We start from the raw sequence: 24,462 nt of genomic DNA, 5'->3' as shown, positions 1-24,462 counted from the left end.
AAATAAAAGACTGTTACCTCAGAGTGCCTGGCTCACAAGAATAATCTTTGTGTCAGGAGAACCCACAGGAGGGCAACCTCCACAGTGTAATTCATAAATAAAAACAGAATACAATAATTTGCAAATCCTTTTCAACTTATATTCAATTGAATAGACTGCAAAGACAAGATATTTAATGTTCGAACTGAGAAACGTAATATTTTTTTGCAAATATTAATTAACTGAGAATTTAGTGGCAGCAACACACTGCAAAAAAGTTGGCAAAGGGGCATTTTTACCACTGTGTTACATGGCCTTTCCTTTTAACAATACTCAGTAAATGTTTGGGAACTGAGGAGACCAATTTTTTAAGCTTTTTAGGTGGAATTCCTTCCCATTCTTGCTTGATGTACAGCTTAAGTTGTCTCAGTTTCTTCGTATTTCATACATGTTCAATGGGAGACAGGTCTGGACTACAGGCAGGTCAGTCTAGTACCCGCACTCTTTTACTATGAAGCCACGCTGTTGTAACACGTGGCTTGGCATTGTCTGGCTGAAATAAGCAGGGGCGTCCATGATAACGTTGTTTGGATGGCAACATATGTTGCTCCAAAACCTGTATGTACCTTTCAGCATTAATGGTGCCTTCACAGATGTGTAAGTTATCCATGTCTTGGGCACTAATACACCCCCAAACCATCACATATGCTGGCTTTTGAACTTTGCGCCTAGAACAAACCAGATGGTCCCTTGACTCTTTGGTCCGGAGGACACGACGTCCACAATTTCCAAAAACTATTTGAAATGTGGACTTATAAGACCACAGAACACTTCTACACTTTGCATCAGTCCATCTTAGATAAGCTCAGGCCCAGCGAAGCCGGCGGCATTTGTGGGTGTTGTTAATAAATGGCTTTCGCTTTGCATAGTACAGTTTTAACTTGCACTTACAGATGTAGCGACAGACTGTAGTTACTGACAGTGGTTTTCTGAAGTGTTCCTGAGTCCATGTGGTGATATCCTTTTGATGCCAGCAACACGTGACAAAGAAGTTGGGAAAGGTGGCAATAAATACTGATAAAGTTGAGGAATGCTCATCAAACACTTATTTGGAACATCCCACAGGTGAACAGGCAAATTGAGAACAGGTGGGTGCTATGATTGGGTATAAAAGTAGATTCAATGAAATGCTCAGTCATTCACAAACAAAGATGGGGCGAGGGTCACCACTTTGTCAACAAATGCGTGAGCAAATTGTTGAACAGTTTAAGAAAAACCTTTCTCAATCAGCTATTGCAAGGAATTTAGGGATTTCACCATCTACGGTCCGTAATGTCATCAAAGGGTTCAGAGAATCTGGAGAAATCACTGCACGTAAGCAGCTAAGCCCGTGACCTTCGATCCCTCAGGCTGTACTGCATCAACAAGCGACATCAGTGTGTAAAGGGTATCACCGCATGGGCTCAGGAACACTTCAGAAACCCACTGTCAGTAACTACATCTGTAAGTGCAAGTTAAAACTCTCCTATGCAAGGCAAAACCCAGAAACGCCGTCGGCTTCGCTGGGCCTGAGCTCATCTAAGATGGACTGATACAAAGTAGAAAAGTGTTCAGTGGTCTGACGTGTCCACATTTGAAATTGTTTTTGGAAACTGTGGACGTCGTGTCCTCCGGACCAAAGAGGAAAAGAACCATCCGGATTGTTACAGGCGCAAAGTTGAAAAGCCAGCATCTGTGATGGTATGGGGGTGTATTAGTGCCCAAGACATGGATAACTTACACATCTGTGAAGGCGCCATTAATGCTGAAAGGTACATACAGGTTTTGGAGCAACATATGTTGCCATCCAAGCAACGGTACCATGGACGCCCCTGCTTATTTCAGCAAGACAATGCCAAGCCACGTGTTACATCAACGTGGCTTCATAGTAAAAGAGTGCGGGTACTAGACTGGCCTGCGTGTAGTCCAGCTCTGTCTCCCATTGAAAATGTGTGGCGCATTATGAAGCCTAAAATAGCACAACGGAGACCCCCGGACTGTTGAACAACTTGAGCTGTACTTTAAGCAAGAATGGGAAAGAATTCCACCTGAGAAGCTTAAAAAATGTGTCTCCTCAGTTCCCAAACGCATACTGAGTGTTGTTAAAAGGAAAGGCCATGTAACACAGTGGTGAACATGCCCTTTCCCAACTACTTTGGCACGTGTTGCAGCCATGAAATTCTAAGTTAATTATTATTTGCAAAGTGAGTTGAGTTTGAACATCAAATATCTTGTCTTTGTAGTGCATTCAATTGAATATGGATTTGGTTAAACACGCCAGTGCTGATATTACATCTAAAAAACACATTTTTGGCTAACATTTCTTATTAGTGCCGTTTACACATAATAAAGGTGGGAAAATGCTCTCCTGAAAAAGACTCCAGGAACAAATAGATTCATATTCTGGCACATTTTTAATAGGTTCCTAGAATGAGACAACATTTGACAAATATATCAACTGGCTGTTGGACTCCCATCGTCTGCTGTCTGAGTTATGGAGCTAAGGAGTTTCATCTCCCCTGCATGTGTGTCTCACTCCCCACAGTCAAGTATGACATGGATTTACTGTAACCAGAGATTACGACTTAACCAATCTACCATGTGCTGCCTCTACCAGGAATTCTTTTATTTTCTTTATTTTTTTCCTTTTTTTCCCCAGTGATTGGCCTTTATCCTGTTACTAAAAGAAGCCACTCTTGTAGAAATTGTGTGTGAATGCTCCAATGCTGAAGTCGAACTGAAATGATGATAGAATATAGAATGAAGGTAAAAAAAAAATAGTTTGAAATGGTTTAAATGTAGGATGGAATGTAGGATGAATGTATAAATGGTTTGCAGGTTGAAATAGTTTGAATGTGGAAATGGTTTGAAGGTTGGAATAGTAAAAGGTGTACTGAAATGTTGCATGGATCTTGAAATGCTAAACGATGGTAGAGTTGGAAAAATGTACATACAAAAAGGTCCCAAGTGGTGTTGTCGCGATACCAATATTTTGGTCCTGGTACCGGTACCAAAATTATTTCCTTACTTTTCGGTACTTTTCTAAATAAAGGGGACCACAAAAAATTGCATTATTGGCTTTATTTTAACAAAAAATCTTAGGGTATATTAAACATATGTTTATTATTGCAAGTTTGCCCTTGAATAAAATAGTGAACATACAAGACAACTTGTTTTTTATTAGTAAGTAAAAAAACAAAGGTTCCTAATTTAGCTGCTGACATATGCAGTAACATATTGTGTCATTTATCATTCTATTATTTTGTCAACATTATTAAGGACAAGTGGTAGAAAATGAATTATTCATCTACTTGTTCATTTACTGTTAATATCGGCTTACTTTCTCTTTCAACATGTTCTATCTACACTTCTGTTAAAATGTAATAATCACTTATTCTTCTGTTGTTTGATACTTTACATTAGTTTTGGATGATACCACAAATTTGGGTATGAATCCGATACCAAGTAGTTACAGGATCATACATTGGTCATAGTCAAAGTCCTCATGTGTCCAGGGACATAATTCCTGAGTTTATAAACATAATATAAATTTTTTTTTAAATGAAAGAAGATGTAGTGATGCCAAAAAATATTGACGTAATCATGGTAGTATCGACTCGATACGCTACTGTGTTTGGTATCATTACAGTGGATGTCATGTACCGGTACCAAAATTATTTTGATATTTTTCGGTACTTTTCTACATAAAAGGGACCACAAAAAATTGGTATTATTGGCTTTATTTTAACAAAAAATCTTAGGGTACATTAAACATATGTTTATTATTGCAAGTTTGTCCTTAAATAAAATAGTGAACTTACAACACAACTTGTCTTTTATTAGTAAGTAAAAAAACAAAGGCTCCTAATTTAGTCTGCTGACATATGCAGTAACATATTGTGTCATTTATCATTCTATTATTTTGTCAACATTATTAAGGACAAGTGGTAGAAAATGAATTAATAATCTACTTGTTCATTTACTGTTAATATCTGCTTACTTTCTCTTTTAACATGTTTTATCTACACTTCTGTTGAAATGTAATAATCACTTATTCTTCTGTTGTTTGATACTTTACATTAGTTTTGGATGATACCACAAATTTGGGTATCAATCTGATACCAAGTCGTTACAGGAACATACATTGGTCATAGTCAAAGTCCTCATGTGTCCAGGGACATAATTCCTGAGTTTATAAACATAATATACTTTTTTTTTTAAATGAAAGAAGATGTAGTGATGCCAAAAAATATTGACGTAATCATGGTAGTATCGACTCGATACGCTACTGTGTTTGGTATCATTACAGTGGATGTCATGTACCGGCACCAAAATTATTTTGATATTTTTCGGTACTTTTCTACATAAAAGGGACCACAAAAAATTGGTATTATTGGCTTTATTTTAACAAAAAATCTTAGGGTACATTAAACATATGTTTATTATTGCAAGTTTGCCCTTAAATAAAATAGTGAACATACAACACAACTTGTCTTTTATTAGTAAGTAAACAAACAAAGGCTCCTAATTTAGTCTGCTGACATATGCAGTAACATATTGTGTCATTTATCATTCTATTATTTTGTCAACATTATTAAGGACAAGTGGTAGAAAATGAATTAATAATCTACTTGTTCATTTACTGTTAATATCTGCTTACTTTCTCTTTTAACATGTTCTATCTACACTTCTGTTGAAATGTAATAATCACTTATTCTTCTGTTGTTTGATACTTTACATTAGTTTTGGATGATACCACAAATTTGGGTATCAATCTGATACCAAGTGGTTACAGGATCAGACATTGGTCGTATTCAAAGTCCTCATGTGTCCAGGGACATATTTCCTGAGTTTATAAACGGACCTGTACTTTTCAGAGGCAGTATAGTACCGAATCTAACATACTTCCTTTTTTTTTTTTTTTTTGTCCTGTCCAGCTGGTGGTAAATAAATGGGTTAAACTTATTTATCGCTTTTTCTACCTTCAAGGTACTCAAAGCCTGTGATGAGGTGGCGACTTGTCCTGGGTGTACCCCGCCTTCCGCCCGAATGCAGCTGAGATAGGACCCGCGATCCCAACAAAGGGACAAGCGGTAGAAAATGGATGGATGGATGGTACTCAAAGCGCTTTGACACTATTTAAAAATTAAAGTACCAATGATTGTCACACACACACTAGGTGTGGTGAAATTATTCTCTGCATTTGACCCATCACCCTTGATCACTCCCTGGGAGGTGAGGGGAGCAGTGAGCAGCAGCGGTGGCCGCACCCGGGAATAATTTTTGGTGATTTAACCCCCAAGTCCAACCCTTGATGCTGAGTGCCAAGCAGGGAGGTAATGGGTCCCATTTTTATAGTCTTTGGTATGACTCGGCCGGGGTTTGAACTCACAACCTACCGATCTCAGGGCGGACACTCCCACATTCACCCACTCACACACACATTCACACACTGATGGCGGGAGCTGCCATGGAAGGCCCTAACCATGACCGGTCAGGAGCAAGGGTGAAGTGTCTTGCTCAAGGACACAACGGACATGACAGGGATGGCAGCAGCTGGGGATCGAACCAGGAACCCCTAAGTTGCTGGCACGGCCACTCTACCAACCGAGCCACGACGTTTAAAAAAAAAAAAAAATGCTAAATTGCTTTTTAATTGAGAATATGTGGTAAAGAATTCCTGGAATCCCAGAAAAACCTGATTTTTTGGGGGAACCTTGGGAAAGTGTCAGGGATGAATGGAATGTGTTGATTGTAGAACGGTTTGAATTGGTTGAGAAATGTGGGAAGTCTGGAAATTGGAAAGGTTCTACATTCATTTGAATGGGAATTTCCTGGAAATTTGGGATTTTTGGAAAAACCTGGAATTTCTCTTTCTTTAGTTTATTTCGAACATGAACACACTTACATCATAATACATCACACAATTTCATATCATTTCCTTTTACATCATGCCCGAAAAGGAGTAGGAAGAAGCAAAGCTTATTTAATCCTACCCCTTTCCCACTTCAAAGCAATTACAAATATATAGAATCATTTACTGACCTTTTTATATAATAAAATAACATCTATGAATTAGTATACAACAGTTTTGTAATATGTAATTAATTAATTAATTCAGTCATTATTAACATACTGAGATGAAGAATATCTTATTTTCAATAAGGTTGGAAGTATTTCTCATAATTCTTCTTCTTTGTACTCTGTAAGCACTATTATTTTGAACAACCTCTTAAACTGGATCATATCAGTACAATTTTTAACTTCTTTACTTAATCCATTCCATAATTTAATTCTACATACTGATATGCTAAAAGTTCTAAGTGTTGTACGTGCATATAAATGTTTTAAATTATTTTTTCCTCTAAGGTTATATTTCTCCTCTTTAGTTGAGAAGAATTGTTGTACATTCTTTGGTAGCAGGTTATAGTTTGCTTTGTACATCATTTTAGCTGTTTGCAATTTTACCAAATCACCGAACTTTAATATTTTTGACTTAATAAATAAAGGGTTTGTATGTTCTCTATATCCAACATTATGTATTATTCTAACTGATCTTTTTTATCTATTTAAAAAATATATAGATATCACAATTGCCTTGAAGAGATGAATGGGTTGGTGTTGGAATTTTTTGAATCGGTAGAGAAATGTTGAAGTGGTAAGGCTTTTTAATTGAGAATATGTGTTACAGAATTACTGGAATCCCAGGAAAACCTCATTTTTTGGGGACCTCGGGAAAGTGTCAAGGTTAAGTGTAATGTGTTGGTTGTAGAATGGTTTGAATTGGTTTGGAAAAGGTTCTCCATTTATTTGAAAGGGAATTTCCTGGAAATGGTAAGGCTTTTTAATTGAGAATATGTGTTACAGAATTCCTGGAATCCCGGGAAAACCTGATTTATTTGGGGAACCTTGGGAGAGTGTCAGGGATGAGTGGAATGGTTTGAATTGGTTGAGAAATGTGGGAATTATGGAAATTGGAAAGGTTCTCCATTCACTTGAATGGTGATTTCCTGGAAATTTGGGATTTTCGGAAAAACCTGGAATTTAAAAAAATATAAGAAAATACTATTGCCCTTAAAGAGAGAAATGGTTTGGTGTTGGAATTTTTTGAATCGGTCGAGAAATGTTGATGCGGTATAACTACGCAGTTGAAATTGGTATTTTTGGAATTCCTAGAAATTCGTGGGAAAACAAAATTTTGGGAAAAACTAAATAAGTAACTTTTATGTGTATGTGGGTTGATGGTGGAATGGTAAGGCTTTTTAATTGAGAATATGTGTTACAGAATTCCTGGAATCCCAGGAAAACCTGATTTTTTGGGGAACCTTGGGAGAGTGTCAGGGATGAGTGGAATGGTTTGAATCGGTTGAGAAATGTGGGAATTTTGGAAATTGGAAAGGTTCTCCATTCACTTGAATGGTAATTTCCTGGAAATTTGGGATTTTTGGAAAAACCTGGAATTTAAAAAAAATATAAGAAATCACTCTTGCCCTTAAAGAGAGAAATGGTTTGGTGTTGGAATTTTTTGAATCGGTCGAGAAATGTTGATGCGGTATAACTACGCAGTTGAAAATTGGTATTTTTGGAATTCCTAGAAATTCGTGGGAAAACAAAATTTTGGGAAAAACTAAATAAGTAACTTTTATGTGTATGTGGGTTGATGGTGGAATGGTAAGGCTTTTTAATTGAGAATATGTGTTACAGAATTCCTGGAATCCCAGGAAAACCTGATTTTTTGGGGAACCTTGGGAGAGTGTCAGGGATGAGTGGAATGGTTTGAATCGGTTGAGAAATGTGGGAATTTTGGAAATTGGAAAGGTTCTCCATTCACTTGAATGGTAATTTCCTGGAAATTTGGGATTTTCGGAAAAACCTGGAATTTAAAAAAATATAAGAAATTACTATTGCCCTTAAAGAGAGAAATGGTTTGGTGTTGGAATTTTTTGAATCGGTCGAGAAATGTTGATGCGGTATAACTACGCAGTTGAAAATTGGTATTTTTGGAATTCCTAGAAATTCGTGGGAAAACAACATTTTGGGAAAAACTAAATAAGTAACTTTTATGTGTATGTGGGTTGATGGTGGAATGGTAAGGCTTTTTAATTGAGAATATGTGTTACAGAATTCCTGGAATCCCAGGAAAACCTGATTTTTTTGGGGAACCTTGGGAGAGTGTCAGGGATGAGTGGAATGGTTTGAATCGGTTGAGAAATGTGGGAATTTTGGAAATTGGAAAGGTTCTCCATTCACTTGAATGGTAATTTCCTGGAAATTTGGGATTTTTGGAAAAACCTGGAATTTTAAAAAAATATAAGAAATCACTCTTGCCCTTAAAGAGAGAAATGGTTTGGTGTTGGAATTTTTTGAATCGGTCGAGAAATGTTGACGCAGTATAACTACGCAGTCGAAAATTGGTATTTTTGGAATTCCTAGAAATTCGTGGGAAAACACATTTTTGGGAAAAACTAAATAAGAGACTTTTATGTGTATGTGGATTGATGGTGGAATGGTAAGGCTTTTTGATTGAGAATATGTGTTACAGAATTCCTGGAATCCCAGGAAAACCTGATTTTTTTGGTAAACCTTGGGAGAGTGTCAGGGATGAGTGGAATGTTTGAATTGGTTGAGAAATGTGGGAATTGTGGAAATTGGAAAGGTTCTCCATTCACTTGAATGGTAATTTCCTGGAAATTTGAGATTTGCGGAAAAACCTGGAATTTAAAAAAATATAAGAAATTACTACTGCCCTTAAAGAGAGAAATAGTTTGGTGTTGGAATTTTTTGAATCGGTCGAGAAATGTTGATGCGGTATAACTACGCAGTTGAAAATTGGTATTTTTGGAATTCCTAGAAATTCGTGGGAAAACAAAATTTTGGGAAAAACTAAATAAGTAACTTTTATGTGTATGTGGGTTGATGGTGGAATGGTAAGGCTTTTTAATTGAGAATATGTGTTACAGAATTCCTGGAATCCCAGGAAAACCTGATTTTTTGGGGAACCTTGGGAGAGTGTCAGGGATGAGTGGAATGGTTTGAATCGGTTGAGAAATGTGGGAATTGTGGAAATTGGAAAGGTTCTCCATTCACTTGAATGGTAATTTCCTGGAAATTTGGGATTTGCGGAAAAACCTGGAATTTAAAAAAATATAAGAAATCACTATTGCCCTTGAAGAGAGAAATGGTTTGGTGTTGGAATTTTTTTAATCGGTCGAGAAATGTTGACACGGTATAACTACGCAGTTGAAAATTGGTATTTTTGGAATTCCTAGAATTTCGGGGGGAAACAAAATTTTGGGAAAAACTAAATAAGTAACTTTTATGTGTATGTGGGTTGATGGTGGATTGGTAAGGCTTTTTAATTGAGAATATGTGTTACAGAATTACTGGAATCCCAGGAAAACCTCATTTTTTGGGGACCTCGGGAAAGTGTCAAGGTTAAGTGTAATGTGTTGGTTGTAGAATGGTTTGAATTGGTTTGGAAAAGGTTCTCCATTTATTTGAAAGGGAATTTCCTGGAAATGTGGGATTTTCAGAAAAACCTGGAATTTAAAAAAACACAGAAATCACAATTGCCCTTGAAAAGATAAATGGTTTGGTGTTGGAATTTTTTGAATCGGTTGAGAAATGTTGACGCAGTATAACTACGCAGTTGAAAATTGGTATTTTTGGAATTCCTAGAAATTCGTGGGAAAACAAAATTTTGGGAAAAACTAAATAAGTAACTTTTATGTGTATGTGGGTTGATGGTGGAATGGTAAGGCTTTTTAATTGAGAATATGTGTTACAGAATTCCTGGAATCCCAGGAAAACCTGATTTTTTGGGGAACCTTGGGAGAGTGTCAGGGATGAGTGGAATGGTTTGAATCGGTTGAGAAATGTGGGAATTTTGGAAATTGGAAAGGTTCTCCATTCACTTGAATGGTAATTTCCTGGAAATTTGGGATTTTTGGAAAAACCTGGAATTTAAAAAAAATATAAGAAATCACTCTTGCCCTTAAAGAGAGAAATGGTTTGGTGTTGGAATTTTTTTAATCGGTCGAGAAATGTTGACGCAGTATAACTACGCAGTCGAAAATTGGTATTTTTGGAATTCCTAGAAATTCGTGGGAAAACACATTTTTGGGAAAAACTAAATAAGAGACTTTTATGTGTATGTGGATTGATGGTGGAATGGTAAGGCTTTTTAATTGAGAATATGTATTACAGAATTCCTGGAATCCCAGGAAAACCTGATTTTTTTGGTAAACCTTGGGAGAGTGTCAGGGATGAGTGGAATGTTTGAATTGGTTGAGAAATGTGGGAATTGTGGAAATTGGAAAGGTTCTCCATTCACTTGAATGGTAATTTCCTGGAAATTTGGGATTTGCGGAAAAACCTGGAATTTAAAAAAATAGAAGAAATCACTTTTGCCCTTGAAGAGAGAAATGGTTTGGTGTTGGAATTTTTTTAATCGGTCGAGAAATGTTGTCACGGTATAACTACGCAGTTGAAAATTGGTATTTTTGGAATTCCTAGAATTTCGGGGGGAAACAAAATTTTGGGAAAAACTAAATAAGTAACTTTTATGTGTATGTGGGTTGATGGTGGAATTGTAAGGCTTTTTAATTGAGAATATGTGTTACAGAATTCCTGGAATCCCAGGAAAACCTGATTTTTTGGGGAACCTTGGGAGAGTGTCAGGGATGAGTGGAATGGTTTGAATCGGTTGAGAAATGTGGGAATTTTGGAAATTGGAAAGGTTCTCCATTCACTTGAATGGTAATTTCCTGGAAATTTGGGATTTTCGGAAAAACCTGGAATTAAAAAAAAAAAAAAAGAAATCACTCTTGCCCTTAAAGAGAGAAATGGTTTGGTGTTGGAATTTTTTTAATCGGTCGAGGAATGTTGACACAGTATAACTACGCAGTTGAAAATTGGTATTTTTGGAATTCCTAGAATTTCGGGGGGAAACAAAATTTTGGGAAAAACTAAATAAGTAACTTTTATGTGTATTTGGATTGATGGTGGAATGGTTTAAGTTGGTTGAAAATTGTGGATGGTTATACCGAAAGAACAAAGTGCGAAAATAGGGCTTTGAAAACCGGGAAATGTGGGAATTTCTGTGAATTTAATTTCCAGGATGGTGAAATGTGTTGAAGGTAGAATGGTTTGCATCAGTTGAAAAATGTTGAAATGGTGGAAGTTTGAAAAAAATGTACTAAAAAATAAAATCCTGGAAAATTGGTAATTATGGGAAATCTGGGAAATTTTCTAAAATTGTTGTTGGCGAGCACATCTGTCCTAAATGAGCCAAATATTTCGAAGTTGAAACTGTGTGAATGGGATGAACAGGGGTGAAGTTCTGACAGGCTGAAAAGTGGGGGAATAAAAACAATAACAAAGAAAAAGAGTTGATGACAAATGTTGTATATGTGTGAATGCTTGGAGCGTTCACACAATGACTAATGTACGCGTCCAGATGTGAACATGCAGACACTGAGCAGACTATCTCTGCTTGACCTAAATGGAGAAGGTCACCTTCCAGTATACAGCATGTTCTCACTGTGTCAACACCATCACTAAAGCATGTTTCGAGAAAGTCTGTTTTTCTGTCCGACCCAAAACATTCTAACAGAGCTGAACATTATTTATGATGTTCGGCTCAGGCAGGAAAAAAGATTGGGTTCCTGGAAAAGATTGTGGTCTGGGTACAAAGTTGGTTAAAGGGCTTTTAAAAAATACCTTTCCCCTGTTGCAGTTGATAATAGAAAACAAAGTTGAAATCAGTTAAGGTCGATGGTCCTTGAACTGCCTGAATTACGTCGAAAGCAGACATGGCTTGCACAATAACATGTGGCTTTAGTCAGAGAATACGGAGAATTAGTGATAAAGGATCTTTGAACCGACGGCAGTTTGTTGACATTTTTTTCCTCCGTTTGTTTTTATTTTTATTTTCATTCATGTCATATTCTTATATAACAGATCCGATGCAGCAATCTGACAATGACAAAAAAGCATATGTGCACATCTTTCTTTAACAATTTAAAAAAATATATTAAATGGGCGCATTTAGTTATTTACTATGGTAAAATCCAGGTTATTACTGCCATGCTTTTATTTTGAAAGTAACTCTGCAATAGACAGGAAGTCACTGTGCATGTTTATGTTATGCTGCTGTTGTCATTTCACACTGCTTTTAATGTTAGTCTATATATATATACATATATATGTATATATATATGTATGTATATGGATATATATATATATATATATGGATGTATATATGTATATGGATATATATATATATATATACATATATATATATATATATATATATATATATATATATATATGGATGTATATATGTATATGGATATATATATATATATATATATATATATATACTGTATGTATGTATGTATTTACAGTATATGTATGAATATATGTATATATGTATATATTATATGTATGAATATATGTATATAAGTGTATGTATGTATATATGTGTATATGTATGTATAATAATGTATGTATATGTATATGTGTATACATATCCATCCATCCATCCATTTTCTACCGCTTATTCCCTTTGGGGTCGCGGGGGGCGCTGGAGCCTATCTCAGCTACAATCGGGCGGAAGGCGGGGTACACCCTGGACAAGTCGCCACCTCATCACAGGGCCAACACAGATAGACAGACAACATTCACACTCACATCCACACACTAGGGCCAATTTAGTGTTGCCAATCAACCTATTCCCAGGTGCATGTTTTTGGCGGTGGGAGGAAGCCGGAGTACCCGGAGGGAACCCACGCAGTCACGGGGAGAACATGCAAACTCCACACAGAAAGATCCCGAGCCCGGGATTGAACTCACGACTACTCAGGACCTTCGTATTGTGAGGCAGATGCACTAACCCCTCTTCCACCGTGCTGCCCATGTGTATACATATACACATATAATATATATACACATATATAAATATACACACACACACATATATATATATATACACACACACACACACATATATATATATATATATATATATATATATATATATATATATATATATATATATATATATATATATATATATATATATATACACAGACATGTGTGTTTATATATACACACACATATGTAAATATACACACACACATATATATATACACACACACATGTGTGTTTATATATACACACACATATATATGTATATAGATATACATACACACACAAACGTGTATATATATATATATACACATATATATGTATATAAATATACACACACAAAAATGTGTATATATATATATATATATATACACACACATATATATGTATGTGTAGTGTAGAGCACTAAACATATAATTTATTTTATTTATTTATTTTTTATTATTATTTGACAAGAACAAGAGTCAACAAAAAAACAACCTATTTGTCCAAACCGCATAATCTCTTAGATATTGTGGCGGCGACCCCCCTGCTGCCTGTGTTCCCTCTTGCGCAGCTGACCCAGGCGGCTCTTCGTGGCGTGGGGGACTCTGTACACTCTCATTATTGTGTGGTGCAGGTAATACCCTCTGGTCCACCACTGCAGGGTCCTGGAGTCTTGCCAGCCGGTCTCGTACCGGTAGCTTTACCCTCCTACTAGTTTCAGAAGTAGGCAAGGTCCTGCCTAAGGGCTGTCCAGGTTGGGGCACTGCCCCTTCTTACACCTGCTCCACTGGCTGACAGTGTCTCCCTCGACCTTACACATCCTAGTTCCGTTTCTATCTCAGACCTACTCTCAGCTGCTGCTGACGGGCAAACTTGTGTGATGTCTCAAGACGGTGCTGGAGTTTCCTGGCATACTCCGAAGCCGAGACAGGATCCGCATCCTCAGGAGGTTGGCCAAAGTACGGCTCCGCTGGCGTGCGCAACTCCTTTCCTAACGGCGTGTGGGACGGCGTGGCGCAGTTGGGAGAGTGGCCGTGCCGCAACCTGAGGGTCCCTGGTTCAATCCCCACCTTCTACCAATCCCGTCTTGTCCGTTGTGTCCTTGAGCAAGACACTTCATCCTTGCTCCTGATGGGTCGTGGTTAGGGCCTTGCAAGGCAGCTCCCGCCATCAGTGTGTGAATGTGTGTGTGAATGGGTGAATGTGGAAACATTGTCAAAGCGCTTTGAGTACCTTGAAGGTAGAAAAGCGCTATACAAGTATAACACATTTACCATTTACATGAGCAAGGCTGTGGCGCAGGCCGTGGACTTCTGAACGGATGAATGGCTTGAGCACTGGGCGCAGGTGATCATTGTGGATCAACGTGGACCGCGACTTACCATGAATTGATTAACGTGGACCCCGACTTAAACAATTTGAAAAACTTATTCGGGTGCTACCATTTAGTGGTCAATTGTACGGAATATGTACTGTACTGTGCAATCTACTAATACATGTTTCAATCAATCAATCAATCCCAGTCTCTCTGGTGTTGCGGTGACAAGATGGCCAGCTGCTTGCCCAATGTGCGATTAAATCTTTCCACCAAGCCATCACTCTGAGGCCGTAGTGGGGTGGTGCACATCTTTCATCGCACATTTGAGCAAACAAACTCAAAATGTATTCCCTAGTCACTGTGCAGCGTCTCTGGAACTCGAAAATGGCTGAAAATGCCATCTATGAGAGCTGTGAGAACTGTGTCTGCTTCCTGATCAAGAGCCACCGCATAAAATAGTCAACGACGGAGTGAACGTAACCATTCCCTCAATTGGAGCGTGGCAAGGGCCCCACAATCTCCACAGCAACTCTTTCCGTGGGAGCCTCCACCAGGGCCCAAGTACCCCTGGCTGCCACCCATGGATTGGGGCATGCCTCAATGTTGACCCACGCCCACATTGAGCCACGTCCATTTTTAAGTGTTAACTGAACGGTAACGCAGCACCGATTGGCTAATTATTTTTTCAAAAAACAATTGAAAAAAAATATATATACAGATGTAAAGCTGGAATATGTTCAAGTTTTACATTTAGTGCATACATTTAATGTAGTTTCTTATTTGAGGCAGCACTGTGGTACATGTTTGTGTGCCTCACAATACGAAGGTCCGGGGTTCGATCTCCGGGCTCAGGGTATTTCTGTATGGAGTATGCATGTTCTCCGCGTGACTGCGTAGGTTCTCTCCGGGTATTCCGGCTTCCTCCCACTTCCAAAGACATGCACCTGGGGATAGGTTGATTGGCAACACTAAATTGGCCTTAGTGTGTGAATGTGAGTGTGAATGTTGTCTGTCTATCTGTATTGGCCCTGCGATGATGGCGACTTGTCCAGGGTGTACCCCGCCTTCCACCCGAATGCAGCCGGAATAGGCTCCAGCACCTCCGTGACCCCGAGAGGGACAAGCGGTAGAAAATGAATGGATGGAGTTTCTTATTTGGTAGCCAGTATTCGTAAGTCATAATTATCAGCTGTGTTGGTTCAGCGAGTTTTGTGGTAGTTGTGATTGTCATGGTGATGAGGGCCCGACAAGTAAATACGAGAGTAAACCATAGACTGTATGTAAAAGGGAGTAAACACAAAAGACCGTATCCGTTTCTCCTACGATCCGCGGTAGCTAGAAAAACAGGAAAATAGAATCTCCTTAAACCAAAAATAAAAAGGAATCACCTATGTTCTGTACACCATGGTCCATGTTACATTATATTGTCATCTTCCTCTTACAAAGTTTGGACACACCTTTTTTTCAATGCTTTTTCTTTATTTTCATGACTATTTACATTGTAGATTATCACTGAAGGCATCAAAACTAGTTAGGAGTTATGTACTTAACAAAGAAAGGTGAAATAAATGAAAACATGTCTTATATTCTAGTTTCTTCAAAATAGCCACCCTTTGCTCTGATTACTGCTTAGCACACTCTTGGCATTCTCTCGATGAGCTTCAAGAGGTAGTCACCTGAATTGGTTTTCCACTTTACAGGTGTCATAGTTTTGATGCCTTCATTGACAATCTACGATGTAAATAGTCATGAAAATAAAGAAATCGCCTTGAATTGACATGGTGTGTCCAAACTTATATATATATATATATGTATATATATGAACATATTTTATAATACTTTATGAATTTAACTAGCAAAAACATTTTGTCAAACATTTATTGTGGTTCATTGTCATTTTCAATTCAATGCATCACACTTCATGTGATTAAGATACAGCTATTTGTTATTGTACATTTGGCCAGCAGGTGGAGTCTTGTTGCGAAGCAGGCACCATCATTAATACAGAGCATAACCTATTTAAAAAATAAAATAATGTTACTTCTTTCCTTGTCTGTCACAAATATTGCAAAATAGCACGTTTGTGTTTTTAGAACCCGTTTAGGTCAGATTTTTTGCTTTCGTGATTTTCTTCTGCCATCCCCCAGACTGCCTTGATGAGCTCAAGCAAATTGCAGATTGCAACGGAAAACGATTTGAAGAGGTCTTCAAAATAGTAATGGACCAAAGTAGTCAACATTTGAAGGTAGAAGGAGCAAATGATGAGGATGGCGATGAAGACGAAGCAGAGGGAACTACATGGGACATACATACACTGCACAAGCAGGGCCGTATTCGCAGGTGTCGCTTCCTGCACCTCAAAGTGTTGCACCTTCTTCCAGTAAATCTTCCATTGACCAGCAGGAACCCCGATCTCTGCTCAGTCATTCAACAGGACTAAATCCAAGAGTGTCCCTCTCAAAAACCGACATGAATCCTTCTAAAGTACAGAGGGTTGTTGTTGAACACGTTGTCTGAAATGTAGATTTAAGTGTTCCACCCTCGCTTTGGCTTCGTGTATTATCAGGCAGGATTCCTAAGTCGAAGGACGAGGCCGATTGTGTTATTCTCAAACGTCTCAAATTGAGTTATTGCTTTCTGAGCCCAGTTTGTCGGCAATGCAAGTCACTAGACGTATTCTCGAGAGCTTGCTGTCACCTGCTGCTGACTTGGTCAAAGGTCTGAGAGCAAATACATTGCCTTCAGTCCTTCTCCAAATTCTTGATTCAGCTTTTGCCACAGTACAAGATGGTAAGGTATGCCCAGTACCTAACCATTTTTCAGAACCCTGGAGAGCCACCTTCTTCTTACCTCCAACTATTACACCACACACTCATCACAGTGATTAAGCGAGGTGGAATTCCAGCAACTAAAAAGGACAGACATCTGCTAAAGCAATTTTGCAGAGGATGCTGGGACAACACCGTGACAAATAAATTACGACTGAAACAGCAGAAATCCCATCCACAATCATCTTCTGATCTTTTACCGCTGCTTCGGACAGAAGAGGACCAACAAGAGGCCAAGGATTTACAGATTGAAAAAGCACATTGGCTTTTCCAAACGCAGTCAACATTCAATCTCAGAGCACCTGTTCCTGTGGTCTCACAACCCCAGCAGAGATGACAAAATAAAAGAGCCAAGAAAGCAAGTCCAGCATCTACAGCGCCAATCGTCTGCCCTTCTATCCCTAAAAAAATCCAGCAGATTCCAAGCCAAGGCCACAACAGAACAGGTTTTTTTAGTGCAAGTGAACATAGAAAGTATAAGGGGCGGCGATGTTGGGTTTAGGGTGGGATGGGCGGCCCTCTAGGACTCTTGTGTATGGGGACCCATGTGCCCCTGGTGGCGTGCTGGTTAATACAAGCAATAATAGAGCATTTTAGCAAGAGTTTCACAGTGGACATTTTTTTGTTGAGACTAAAAACGTACTACAAATAATAAAAATGTCAGACTCGCACAAGCGTCAGACAGAAATCATTTACAATGTTTGGTGGTATCCGCTGACAAAACAAGATGGTATATGTATAAAGTAGGGCTGTCAAAGTTAACGCCACAATAATGCGTTAACTATAAATTTCAATAACGGCACAAATTGTTAACAGGTTTATTCAAACCTTTGATGAGTGTGGGGAGGTGTATGCTACTCTAAGTGTGTGGTGCCAGACGATGTGTAGAATTAATAATGTAAAAGTCACCAGGGGTTGTTGTAAGTGCGTGTTGGATGAATCCTTCGTCAGTCCAGAGGGGCGAGGCAAAGAGGTAGTCCGTGGGCAGGCAAGTGATCTGTATCCAAGCAGGGGTCGAGGATCGAGGGAGGCAGTCCAGAATTCAGAGGGAAGTCGAGATACACAACTCGATCACGGGGAACAGGAAGGACACTGTGGAGAACACAAAGGACGTGAGACACGGGACAAAGAGGTAACAGGGAGAGAGCAAGTATGCGGGAGGGGAAGCCAGAGACGGGATGCTTACTGCCAAGAGAAACTACGTTCCGGCGTAGGCTCCATGGGTCCGCTGGTCTTTATCCTGCTTGTCTTGATTAGTCCCAGGTCCACTGATAGCTGATTGCCTGCAGCTTCGCTGTTGTGTGGGCGTGAAGCGCCCAGCGCGAGCAGGGGCGTGTCCTGGCGTGCTGGCAGCACAAGCTGCCGATGAAAGGCGGGTTCCAGCCCACACTGTGACAGATTTTTTTAATGCACACGCATCTTTTTTGACCCTCGGGTCGTGCCGTAGCGGAGGGAACTTGATTGCAGTTCACTTGCTTCTGATGAGCCGCAGAAATGGGCAAAGGAAAAGCTACCTAATGGAAAATCAAGTTCAAAGCCATGGCAAGTTGTTCTCCCAACCAGAAAGGACTCTTTTTCCCTGTGAGAAGAGGCGAAATCCCTGCAGCAAACACCTGCTGCGCGCGTCGTTCAGAGACGGTCGTCAAAAAGAAGACTTTTTGTTATTGCAACACCAAAACATGTCGAGACACTTTTTCAAACCAATCACACACTTTAATAAAAGCGCTACGTTATGCATCCGGTTGAACTACATTTACAAAATAAACATGTCTTCCATCACTTTTTTGGCACCGACTGAAACCAGCCGGTACCGATTCACGTACGATGTTTGTTTAAAATTATTTAAAAACATTTTTTAACATGGGACATCCCATTGGCCAGATTGTTGACTGTAGTTTTTTGTGGACCTCTGACTTAGAGTATCAATCAATCAATCAATCAATGTTTACTTATATAGCCCTAAATCACGAGTGTCTCAATGGGCTGCACAAGTCACAACATCCTCGGCTCAGATCCCACATCAGGGCAAGGAAAAACTCAACCCAATGTGATGACAATGAGAAACTTTGGAGGGGACCGCAGATGTGGGGACCCCCTCTGGGCGACCGGTGCAATGGACGTCGAGTGGATCTCGCATAATATTGTGAGAGTCCAGTCCATAGTGGATGTAACATAATAGTATGAGAGTCCAGTCCATAGTGGATCTAACATAATAGTATGAGAGTCCAGTCCATAGTGGATCTAACATAATAGTATGAGAATCCAGTCCATAGTGGATCAAACATAATAGTATGAGAGTCCAGTCCATAGTGGATCTAACATAAAAGTATGAGAGTCCAGTCCATAGTGGATCTAACATAATAGTATGAGAGTCCAGTCCATAGTAGATCTAACATAATAGTATGAGAGTCCAGTCCATAGTGGATCTAGCATAATAGTATGAGAGTCCAGTCCATAGTGGATCTAACATAATAGTATGACAGTCCAGTACATAGTAGATCTAACATAATAGTATGAGAGTCCAGTCCATAGTGGATCTAACATAATAGTATGAGAGTCCAGTCCATAGTGAATCTAACATAATAGTATGAGAGTCCAATCCATAGTGCATCTTACATAATAGTATGAGAGTCCAGTCCATAGTGGATCTAACATAATAGTATGACAGTCCAGTCCATAGTGGATCTAACATAATAGTATGAGAGTCCAGTCCATAGTGGATCTAACATAATAGTATGACAGTCCAGTCCATAGTGGATCTAACATAATAGTATGAGAGTCCAGTCCATAGTAGATCTCACATAATAGTATAAGAGTCCAGTCCATAGTGGATCTAACATAATAGTATGAGAGTCCAGTCCATAGTGGATCTAACATAATAGTATGAGAGTCCAGTCCATAGTGGATCTAACATAATAGTATGACAGTCCAGTCCATAGTGGATCTAACATAATAGTATGAGAGTCCAGTCCATAGTAGATCTCACATAATAGTATGAGAGTCCAGTCCATAGTGGATCTAACATAATAGTATGAGAGTCCAGTCCATAGTAGATCTCACATAATAGTATAAGAGTCCAGTCCATAGTGGATCTAACATAATAGTATGAGAGTCCAATCCATAGTGCATCTTACATAATAGTATGAGAGTCCAGTCCATAGTGCATCTAACATACTAGTATGAGAGTCCAGTCCATAGTATATCTAACATAATAGTATGAGAGTCCAGTCCATAGTGGATCTAACATAATAGTATGAGAGTCCAGTCCATAGTGGATCTAACATAATAGTATGAGAGTCCAGTCCATAGTGGATCTAACATAATAGTATGAGAGTCCAGTCCATAGTAGATCTCACATAATAGTATGAGAGTCCAGTCCATAGTGGATCTAACATAATAGTATGAGAGTCCAATCCATAGTGCATCTTACATAATGGTATGAGAGTCCAGTCCATAGTGCATCTAACATACTAGTATGAGAGTCCAGTCCATAGTGGATCTAACATAATAGTATGAGAGTCCAATCCATAGTGCATCTTACATAATGGTATGAGAGTCCAGTCCATAGTGCATCTAACATACTAGTATGAGAGTCCAGTCCATAGTATATCTAACATAATAGTATGAGAGTCCAGTCCATAGTGGATCTAACATAATAGTATGAGAGTCCAGTCCATAGTGGATCTAACATAATAGTATGAGAGTGCAGTCCATAGTAGATCTAACATAATAGTGTGAGAGTCCGGTCCATAGTGGATCTCACATAATAGTATGAGAGTCCAGTCCATAGTGGATCCAGCATAATAGTATGAGAGTCCAGTCCATTGTGGATCTAACATAATAGTATGAGAGTCCAGTCCATAGTGGATCTAACATAATAGTATGAGAGTCCAGTCCATAGTGGATCTAACATAATAGTATGAGAGTCCAGTCCATAGTGGATCTAACATAATAGTATGAGAGTCCAGTCCATAGTGGATCTAACATAATAGTATGAGAGTCCAGTCCATAGTAGATCTCACATAATAGTATGAGAGTCCAGTCCATAGTGGATCTAACATAATAGTATGAGAGTCCAGTCCATAGTAGATCTAACATAATAGTATGAGAGTCCAGTCCATAGTGGATCTAGCATAATAGTATGAGAGTCCAGTCCATAGTGGATCTAACATAATAGTATGACAGTCCAGTACATAGTAGATCTAACATAATAGTATGAGAGTCCAGTCCATAGTGGATCTAACATAATAGTATGAGAGTCCAGTCCATAGTGGATCTAACATAATAGTATGAGAGTCCAGTCCATAGTGGATCTAACATAATAGTATGACAGTCCAGTCCATAATGGATCTAACATAATAGTATGAGAGTCCAGTCCATAGTAGATCTCACATAATAGTATAAGAGTCCAGTCCATAGTGGATCTAACATAATAGTATGAGAGTCCAATCCATAGTGCATCTTACATAATAGTATGAGAGTCCAGTCCATAGTGCATCTAACATACTAGTATGAGAGTCCAGTCCATAGTATATCTAACATAATAGTATGAGAGTCCAGTCCATAGTGGATCTAACATAATAGTATGAGAGTCCAGTCCATAGTGGATCTAACATAATAGTATGAGAGTCCAGTCCATAGTGGATCTAACATAATAGTATGACAGTCCAGTCCATAGTGGATCTAACATAATAGTATGAGAGTCCAGTCCATAGTAGATCTCACATAATAGTATAAGAGTCCAGTCCATAGTGGATCTAACATAATAGTATGAGAGTCCAATCCATAGTGCATCTTACATAATAGTATGAGAGTCCAGTCCATAGTGCATCTAACATACTAGTATGAGAGTCCAGTCCATAGTATATCTAACATAATAGTATGAGAGTCCAGTCCATAGTGGATCTAACATAATAGTATGAGAGTCCAGTCCATAGTGGATCTAACATAATAGTATGAGAGTCCAGTCCATAGTGGATCTAACATAATAGTATGAGAGTCCAGTCCATAGTAGATCTCACATAATAGTATGAGAGTCCAGTCCATAGTGGATCTAACATAATAGTATGAGAGTCCAATCCATAGTGCATCTTACATAATGGTATGAGAGTCCAGTCCATAGTGCATCTAACATAATAGTATGAGAGTCCAGTCCATAGTGGATCTAACATAATAGTATGAGAGTGCAGTCCATAGTAGATCTAACATAATAGTGTGAGAGTCCGGTCCATAGTGGATCTCACATAATAGTATGAGAGTCCAGTCCATAGTGGATCCAGCATAATAGTATGAGAGTCCAGTCCATTGTGGATCTAACATAATAGTATGAGAGTCCAGTCCATAGTGGATCTAACATAATAGTATGGGAGTCCTGTCCATAGTGGATCTAACATAATAGTATGAGAGTCCAGTCCATAGTAGATCTAACATAATAGTATGAGAGTCCAGTCCATAGTAGATCTAACATAATAGTATGAGAGTCCAGTCCATAGTGGATCTAACATAATAGTATGGGAGTCCTGTCCATAGTGGATCTAACATAATAGTATGAGAGTCCAGTCCATAGTAGATCTAACATAATAGTATGAGAGTCCAGTCCATAGTAGATCTAACATAATAGTATGAGAGTCCAGTCCATAGTGGATCTAGCAAAATAGTATGAGAGTCCAGTCCATAGTGGATCTAACATAATAGTGTGAGAGTCCAGTCCATAGTGGATCGAACATAATAGTATGAGAGTCCAGTCCATAGTAGATCTAACATAATAGTATGAGAGTCCAGTCCATAGTAGATCTAACATAATAGTATGAGAGTCCAGTCCATAGTGGATCTAGCAAAATAGTATGAGAGTCCAGTCCATAGTGGATCTAACATAATAGTGTGAGAGTCCAGTCCATAGTGGATCGAACATAATAGTATGAGAGTCCAGTCCATAGTAGATCTAACATAATAGTATGAGAGTCCAGTCCATAGTAGATCTAACATAATAGTATGATAGTCCAGTCCATAGTGGATCGAACATAATAGTATGAGAGTCCAGTCCATAGTAGATCTAACATAATAGTATGAGAGTCCAGTCCATAGTGGATCTAACATAATAATATGAGAGTCCAGTCCATAGTAGATCTAACATAATAGTATGAGAGTCCAGTCCATAGTGGATCTAACATAATAGTATGAGAGTCCAGTCCATAGTGGATCTAACATAATAGTATGAGAGTCCAGTCCATAGTGGATCTAACATAATAATATGAGAGTCCAGTCCATAGTGGGACCAGCAGGAGATCATCTTGAGCGGAGACATATCATTGGTATCAAAAGTGGGCCTTTTATGGCTGCTTATGGGTTATTATTTGCCGATTTTTGCTTTTTGTGGAGTCTCGTCCGAAGATGGCAAAAATGTGTCCTTGCTGGTTTACAAAACACTCAGAATACATTTGTAAATAAATATGCTTCTTTTTTGTAAGGGACCGCTTTGAACTACACCAGCAGCTTCATGTGATAATGTGTTTGTCAAGTGTGTTATTGTTTTGTTCATGACACAGTGTATATTGTCACTGCCTGATATCTTCAGGTCATACTTTAACATGACAGCCTCTGTTCTTTTGCGGAGCTTTATTATTATTTAAACATGTGTGGGCTTTTGTATAGCTCAAGATGTTTGATTGCCAAGTACTCTCAATGACTAGACAAAAAAGTACTTGGTAACACTTGGGAGGAAAACAGGCGATTTCGAAGCAGACATGCTCTTAGTGTTCTTGCAACCCATCAATGTTTCATGACAAAAACCCAACCCTGCCAAATACAAAACGCTCTGAAGCATGGCTCGTCTTTTCCAAATGCGATGCCGATGCAGGTTACGCTCGCTGCTGTATTTGTGACGTAAACATGAAGGGAAGTGGCGGGAATACTTCCAATCTGAGAAAGCACCTGGTTAAACACAACATTCAGCCAAGGTTTAAAGCCTACTAGATAAGTTGTATTTTGACTTGCATAATCAGCTCGGTTCCTCGTAACGTTAATGTCAAGTTTTTGCTTCACTTCACTTTCAATAGTTTAATACTTTTGAAAAAAAACAATTTGTCTTTATTTTTACTCCATCCTCTTTTGCTCATTTGTTTTTAACTTCATTGCCTACATGGACCCCCATCACATATTTTCCACCGCACCCCCGCGACCCCGAAGGGAATAAGGAGTAGAAAATGGATATATATATATATATATATATATATATATATATATATATATATATATATATATATATATATATATATATATATATATATATATATATATATTCAGCCCCGGCCCCCGGCCAAATTGTTTTAACCCAATGCGGCCCCCAAGTCCAAAAGTTTGGGGACCCCTGGTATAAGGAGTCAC

At 38.6% G+C, this 24,462-nt stretch overlaps 1 long non-coding RNA gene across 3 annotated transcripts in view; it reads left to right on the top strand.

Annotated features, from left to right (window-relative positions):
• Positions 1-24,462, top strand: part of LOC133611469 (uncharacterized) — a 59,048-nt gene that overhangs the window by 23,482 nt on the left and 11,104 nt on the right. The gene's annotated exons all lie outside the window — the stretch shown is intronic.

This window comes from Nerophis lumbriciformis, linkage group LG08 (assembly GCF_033978685.3).
Source record: "Nerophis lumbriciformis linkage group LG08, RoL_Nlum_v2.1, whole genome shotgun sequence".
Lineage (NCBI taxonomy): Eukaryota > Metazoa > Chordata > Actinopteri > Syngnathiformes > Syngnathidae > Nerophis > Nerophis lumbriciformis.
The sequence above is the reverse complement of the archived record's forward strand: the minus strand, read 5'-3'. Positions and strand labels throughout refer to the sequence as shown.